We start from the raw sequence: 7551 nt of genomic DNA on the forward strand, positions 1-7551 counted from the left end.
CCATCTGTATTCTTCTTTGGGAAATTGCCTGTTCAAGTCCTTTGCCCATTATTAAAGTGTTTTGTTTTTGCTATTGAGTTGTATTAGTTATTTATGTATTTTTAATATTAACCCCCTATCAGATATCTTAATTGCACATATTATGTATCATCCCATAGATGGCCTTTTTTATTTTTCTGATGTTTTTCTTTGCTCTGAAGAAGTTTTTTTAGTTTAATATAATTATGCTTGTTTATTTTAGCTTTTTTTGCTTTTGCTTTTGGTATCGAATCATATGTGTTTGTATGTATATATATATATGTGTGTGTGTGTGTGTGTGTGTGTTTGTGTGTGTTGTCAGCCCAGAAGTTACCCAGCCATGTATTATGAAAAATAGAGACATTTATTGAAGAAGACACAAGATATAAGAAACATTGTACATAGGACAATGACACCTAAGTCCCCTTGGAAGTAGGCACCTTGGGACCTGACACAGTTCTCCTAATCACCATTAGATGCCTGTTGTATTTTCCTGAAATTCACCAATGGTCTGATATCTCTTTCTTTCAAAAGTGATTTTAGTTTTGGGAATAGCTGAAAGTCACAAGGGCACCAAATCTGGATTGTAGGGTGACTGAGTCCTCTCAGTAATTTGATGTTTCACCGAAAAACTCTGCATGAGACATGATGCATGAGTGGGTGCATTGTTGTGATGAAGCTGTCAATCAGCAGTTGCCCACAGATGCGGACTTTTGAGTCATCGGAATAGTTTCTGTGGAATAATGTTCAAGCTTAACACAAAGTTTGATTCAGATTTGTTGCTCTACTTGCTCACTCAATGCAATAGCCACACAGTACCCGTTCTTACTCAGTGGCATCTACCATCCCCGCTGACTAGCACAGTGAAGTCATCACTTTTCAGGCATGCACATTCCAGTCCACTCCCCTTGGCTGTCAGCTTACATTGATGTTGTGCCAACCATTGTTGTTATATTAATAATGACTGCACTTTTTCCAGACAGACCTCATATGTATATATGTATAAATATATATGTGTATATATACACACACACACACACACACACACACACATGTCATTGCTGAGCTGATGTCTAGGAGCTTACCACCTATCTTTTTTTCTAGGAGATTTATAGTTTCAGCTCTTTACATTCAACTCTTTAATCCTTTTTAAGTTAATTTGTATGTTTGGTGAAAATAGTGCTCTAATTTTATTTTTTTGCATATGACTGTCCAGTTTTCCCCACACCATTTATTGAAGAAACTGCCCGTTCCCTATTGTATGTTCTTGGCTCCTTTTTCATAAATTTACTGTATGTATGTGGATTTATTTCCTGGTTCTCTGTTCCATTGATCTATGTTTCTGTCCTTATGCCAATATTATACTGTTTTGATTACCATAGCTTTGTGATATAGTGAAACCAGTAATCATGATACCTCCAGTTTTATTCTTTTCAAGATTGCTTTTGCTCTTTGGGGTCTTTTATGGTTCCATAAAAATTTTAGGACTGTTTGTTCTATTTCTGCCAAAAATGCTCTGGAATTTTGTTAAGAATTACAAGAATGCCAAATTTTCATAAGTGCATATTTTATCTTACTGTACCATTTTTCACTCCCAGACATAGACTTTTGTCTATTAGATTGATACTTAACGTAACATCAAGTTATGACAAATGCTTTTCCAGGATTTTCAGTTTGGGTCAAGAGACAATGAAGCGACACTGCCTCTAGTAGCAATGTGCGTCTAGTGGCACAAGCCAGTCTAACTGAACAAACCATAGAAATCAATGAACAGCCCTAGAGAGTCATGTAGACTTTTCAATAAATTTCTCCTTCCAAAATTAGCATGAGTATTAAGACAAAAAATGAAAAAGCCTTCAATGCAAGACTTAAATCCAGCTCTGTGGACTCCAAATCACATTCACCTCACCACTATAGTACAGTATGGTGTCCCCTTGGTGCCTGAGGTGGTACTTGACAGAGTGAATGCATTTTTGTTGGTTAGCCTCATATACTAAATTCATGTTTGATAAATAATTTTTAAAAAGATGTATTTAAAATTGTGTAGAAATCCCTTGAGCCAATGCCACTTTAGTTGTTTCCTATGACGTGGCTTATTCAAGAAACAGCCTGGCTATAGGGAGGGCATCGTGTCTGTGCTTTACTAGGAATGCTCTGTTTTGGCCAGTCTGTCCCTGATCACCTGTAAATCCCTTGTATTAAATAACACCAAGTACATCTGTCCTGACACACAAATGCATGATAACAAAAATAAGTCAGTCTGCAACCCAGGCATGTGTCCTGACTGGGAATTAATTGATCCCTCAATCCTTGGTTTGCCAGCCAGTGCTCAATCCACTGAGCCACACCAGCCAGGGCACAAACAGGCATTTTTATAAGGCTAATCTGAAATACATTTTCAGACCTTCTTCCTGTCTCAGCTTCACAGTTACAAAGTGGGGTAAGCAATGTAGTTTTCTAAGAGATTTAGACCTACTCTCTCTTCATTTGTTGTCGCCAATTGTCAAAGACTTTCAAGGTTAGTCAAACTAACTATAAATTCTGTATCTCCCGCCATTCTGATGAATAATCCTCAGCCATTCTAACCTAGAGGTGGGATTGACTCTCAGGAAATCCTTCTTTTCATCTGTAAGATGATTGACAATCAGAGTGCTGAGTCTCTGGGGAAAGGAGGTTAGAGGGAAAACGCTGCTGGGGATTCTCCTGATGGAGTCTCACGCCCAGTGAGTTTATCAAGCAATCCGTGTGCTTTGGTTGATGGCTTCAAAACAGTGTTTGGTGGAGGGAGATTTATCAGGGGAAACATTTTCTAATGAGTTTCAAAAGATAAGATCCATGTATCAATCATATGTTTTTCGGCCAAAGTAACGTTCAGCAGGCAGGATGGGAGGGAGGTAACATGAGCAAAAAGAGCTGCTTACTCGTTCAGTCTAAGGGAATGGTCCCCTTCTCATTTCTGACTAATCTATATTAGCTACTTATTTAACATCCTCTTCATTTAACTCTTGAAATATCTTGGTGAGTATAACTGAAATAAAATGATAAGGAAGGGAATGTTAGAAGGGCCTTTGGATACGTTGTAGAAACCATCATCATTTCTGTCATATTTTTAAATGGGAACTGAAAAATAAAGAGGAAATATTTTTGAAATATTTTTTAAAAGATTTAATTCACTTTTGGAGAGGGGCAGGGAGGGAGAAAAAGAAACATGGATATGTGAGAGAAGCGTCAGCTGGTTGCCTCTCACCTGTCACCAACGCAGGACACGTGAGAAGGTGTGCGCCCTGACTGGGAATTGAACCAGCACCCTTTTGGTTCTTGGGCTAATCCTCAACCCACTGAGCCACACCAGCCCAGGCATTTGCATCTTAAGGAAATTAATTTTCAACACATGACAGTTAATTCAGGTCTAACGGAGTTTGTGAAAGTAATTACTGTGGACCTTCAAGCTAAGGTTTCGTATAACTGCCTTAAAACACTCTGTGCTACAGTACACTGGCTTAATCCTAAATTCGGCGACTCCACTTTAAAGCCACAATACAGCCTTGTCAGGAAAGTGAAGATGACCTCTGAAAATAGGCACTGGACTCCTCTCTCACAATTCCCACCTCCAGCCAAAGTGAGAGGCTGAAAGCTCTGATTCTCTCTGGAGATGGAAAGTTAAGAAGATCTCAGGGCACACACATATTCAGTCCCTTCCCTTTCACAACCCTCTCTGAGGAAACTCTGCTGCCCTTTATCTCAACATTACAAAACACAGAAGAACTGAGGGCTCCCCTGGAAGTGGAGCTGGTGAGGAGTAGACAGCACATCTGCCTCCCAGTTGCTTGCCCCAACTCCCCTTGTCTGGGGACTCATCATGAGCCTCCCACTGCCACTAGAAAGTGGGGGCATATAGGTTGCACCTGTTCACTTGCTGACAGTCACTTCCAGAACCCCATTGCCCTTTAGGGATTCACAGAGACTTAAAGATGTGCTAAAGGAAGTCATATGAGTTCATGGTTAATGCATACATATTTGGGCCTAGAAATATATGTTTTATAAATAGTGATGATAATCACTGACAATAATGTAGTTACTACTATCAGTGAGACAGTATTCCAGCCCCAAAATAAAATGATAGATTTTTAAACAAAGTGCATGGACTGTAACTGATGCTATCACATGACTAAGGTGGGTATTGTCAGCATCCAGCCCACCCCCTATGTGTGTTTTCTGAACTGCGTAGCCGGAAATCTAAGAACTACATTTCCCATACAGTTATACCCAGAGTTGAGGAAGAGAACTAGATTCTACCAACTAAGTGCCTTTCCAGGAGGTTTAGAAAACAGAATGAGGCTAAAACCCTGTTTCTGCTGCTGCTGCTGCTATAAGCAAATCAGGTTCTGGAGACTGAGATATTGATGACAGTTGATTCTTTAATAACTGGATCATTGTTTCATTAACATACCCTTGAATTTAATAATTCCAGTGGTAGCTTCTTGATGCCTGTTCCTCGAGTCATGCACATGAAAGCACCTTTTTATTTGTATTAAATTGCTTTCTTAGAATATTTTTAAGTAGTCTGATTGATGCATTTAACTGGGGATCCTGGGGTCAAATTTTCAATGCCACGGAGTGAATCCTGCCGTGTTTCTTGTGGGTGCTCCATGCTCACAGCTGAGACCAGGTTCTTGATAAGAAATCCTTGCTAGACTGCAGGATTTCAGAAGACAGGTGAAAGCATATTGCAACTTTGATTGGACTGACAAAACCACAGGGTGGAAGAAGAGAACAATAAGGACAGACTATTGTGCTGACCTGAGGAGCCTCGGTTCTAGATCTAATTCTGCCTTTGCATCATTGTGTGATATTGGGTGGGCACAACGTCACCAGTTAAAGCCTCTTACTCCTATGGTGTTCCCGTGGACTTACATCTTTGAATGATGAGGACACCCAAAACATAGATTCTTGGTTTGAAGAGAAGGCCAATTTGGAGAATAAGTTTTTTGAGAAGAATGGGGTAGGGCTTTTTCAGGACAAAAATCCTTTTGAAAAAGGCAAATCTTCAGCAAATTATTGTCATACCTTTGAGACCAGTTGACCATACTTATTACAAAGAGTCGGGGAAAAAACTGGAGAGTGCATTCCCTCAAATGCTTGTTCTTCTCTGGATGTCAGAGAACTGCCTCAAGAAATACTCTATCTAAAAAAAAAAAGAAATACTCTATCTGAGCCGCAGAGAAGATCTATTAGACCCTCTGCTTGGATGGACTTGGCACAGAAAGAAACTATCATGTAAAAGTAAAGGCCAAGAGATAGTCTGTTCCTGTTATCATTAGTGAAATTCCACCCTCCAAAAGAATGCAAGTTTTGAACAATGAAGAGAAGCCAGAAGAAGAGGAAGGTGATAGTTCTCATCAAGACTCTTCTGGTAAGAATGAGTCTTCCCCAGAGAAAGCCAGGGACAGATGCATTATGCCTTGTATATCACCTGTAAGGCAGAAGATTCTAAAAAGCACTGAGGAGCAAGAGTTGGAGAAGAGCATGAATATGCAGCAGGAGGAGATGGAGATCTGGGAAAAAATGAAAAACTCAAGAAACTTGCTCTTGCAGTTGCAGGGCAACCTGTGAAGAAATTGGTGGGCCAGGTAACCGAACCAGTCAACTTCCACATCCACACAGGCGAACAAACCAAACAACATTGTAAGAACCAGGAGGAGTATAAGGAAGTGAACTTTATACCTGAGTTGTGAAAGTAGCCTCCCTCTCCTACCCACGTGAGTAAGGGACACACCATTGTAAAGCCTTTCCATCTGTCTTGAGGAAAGAAAAGAGCATTTGATGAAAGAGCTTTTTCATGTGTCTCTTGCATAGCTGTTCAAAGCCTTCTATAAATGAAGTGCTAGTAGATACCACTTGAGGAGCAACAAGGATGATCTTACTCTGTTAACCCCCCAAATCTGCCATGGCCAAGATTTTCAGAGACCCACAGACTCCTGTATTGCCAACCAAACAGTGCATAAAGCCTGTTGACCTTCAAAAATGCAGCAGGTGAGGAGGCTGAAGAGCTCGAGAAACTGCCACACTATAAATTCAAAGCACAGCAAGTTGATCCCAGAATGCATGAAGTTTGCCCCAGAAACCACCTGTGAAGCCACCCACATAGCACATTGGCTTTGACCTGGATATTAAGAAAAGAATCCAGGAGCATGAGTCAAAAAAGAAACCAGAGGAGGAACAATTTGAATTCCATGCCAGATTTTGCCCAACAGATATATGGGAAGAAGTCGTGGGTGTTCCTGAAAAGAAGATACTTCCAATCACTCTTCCCAAATCACTGCCTTTGCATTAAAGAACAGAATCTGAATGCCCACTGATGATGTGGAAGAGGAACCAGCAATGATAACAGGTGAATGTGGGCCACATTCTGAGGTGCCTTTTAGTTCCCATAACCCCGAGAGAAAAACTGTGGGAATAGGTCCTTTCTTTTTTGATTCTAAAGATGTAGAATGTCAGTTACAAAAGGAGAAGAAAACAAAAGAATTGCAGAAAGGTGTGGTGCCCAAGTCCGAGGTATTTCCTTTGCCTCATTTTGATACCATGAATCTGCCAGAGGGGGAGGTGAAGAATACAACCCAGACCAAGGGTTTCTGGTTGGAGATTGACAAAGAGGCATTGTAAAGGTTGTAAAGACTCAGAAGCACCAGCTGAAGGAAGAACTGAGTCAGCAGAAAGAAGCAACTTGCTTCAGGGCTTCTCCAAATGCTATCATCTGCCGAGCAGAGCAGTCCTTTGTTCCCAAGAAAGACAAAAAAAAAAAAATCTGTGGATGTTCAGGAACCTTTTCAGCTGGCTGTGGAGAAGAGAGCCAAGGCCAGGCAAGAACTAGAGAAGAACATGGCAGAGGGGGAATCCCAAAGAGTCCAGCAGGTACAGGAGGCCGGGCAGCTGGGGAAGAGCAGCAGAGGACGCTGCTGGCCGGGCTCCAGAAAGAACTGGTGGTGCACAGGCAAATCTAACACGCAAGTGACCAGCCTCTGACTGTGCCCGTATCTCCCAAGTTCTCTGCTCAATTCCACTGCTGAACTTGGCTGTGAGCTGCAGACACTGCCTGGGGACAGGGCTGCTTTTTTCTATCAAATCAGATTTCTTTCTTTGTGATGGGAACATGGAGAGAACCCATTTTTCCTTTTTCCTAACAACGGGGGACATAGCCTACCCACAAATGTGGACAATACTTTTGTTGAGAATTGTTATCTTGCATTATTGAGGCTGATACTGAGACCCCACTGATACATGTGTTGATCAGACTCAATGTAGTTATTTCCTTGGAATCATGAGTTGACCTTTAAAATAGGTTTTCACTTTGACCAGGATTTAAAGTCTTTATATCAGCACAGAGTAATTTCTATTGCCCCATCCTTCACTCCCCTCCCTTTTTTTTCTATTTTAAAGCAGAAAATGAAGATAGTTAAATACCGGGAGATAGCATTTAAGTTATGGCTGAAGTTACGAGGAACGATCACATTCTTTCCTCTTCTCTGCACAAAG

The 7551-nt window shown here is 40.9% G+C and overlaps 1 pseudogene; it reads left to right on the plus strand.

Moving 5' to 3' along the window:
- The first annotated feature begins 2651 nt into the window (after positions 1-2651).
- LOC118994069 (targeting protein for Xklp2-like) lies at positions 2652-7085 on the plus strand (annotated as a pseudogene).
- The last annotated feature ends 466 nt before the right edge of the window (positions 7086-7551 follow it).

The sequence above is a fragment of the Sturnira hondurensis genome, unplaced genomic scaffold (genome assembly GCF_014824575.4).
Source record: "Sturnira hondurensis isolate 20B ecotype Veracruz unplaced genomic scaffold, ASM1482457v3 Scaffold0000880, whole genome shotgun sequence".
Lineage (NCBI taxonomy): Eukaryota > Metazoa > Chordata > Mammalia > Chiroptera > Phyllostomidae > Sturnira > Sturnira hondurensis.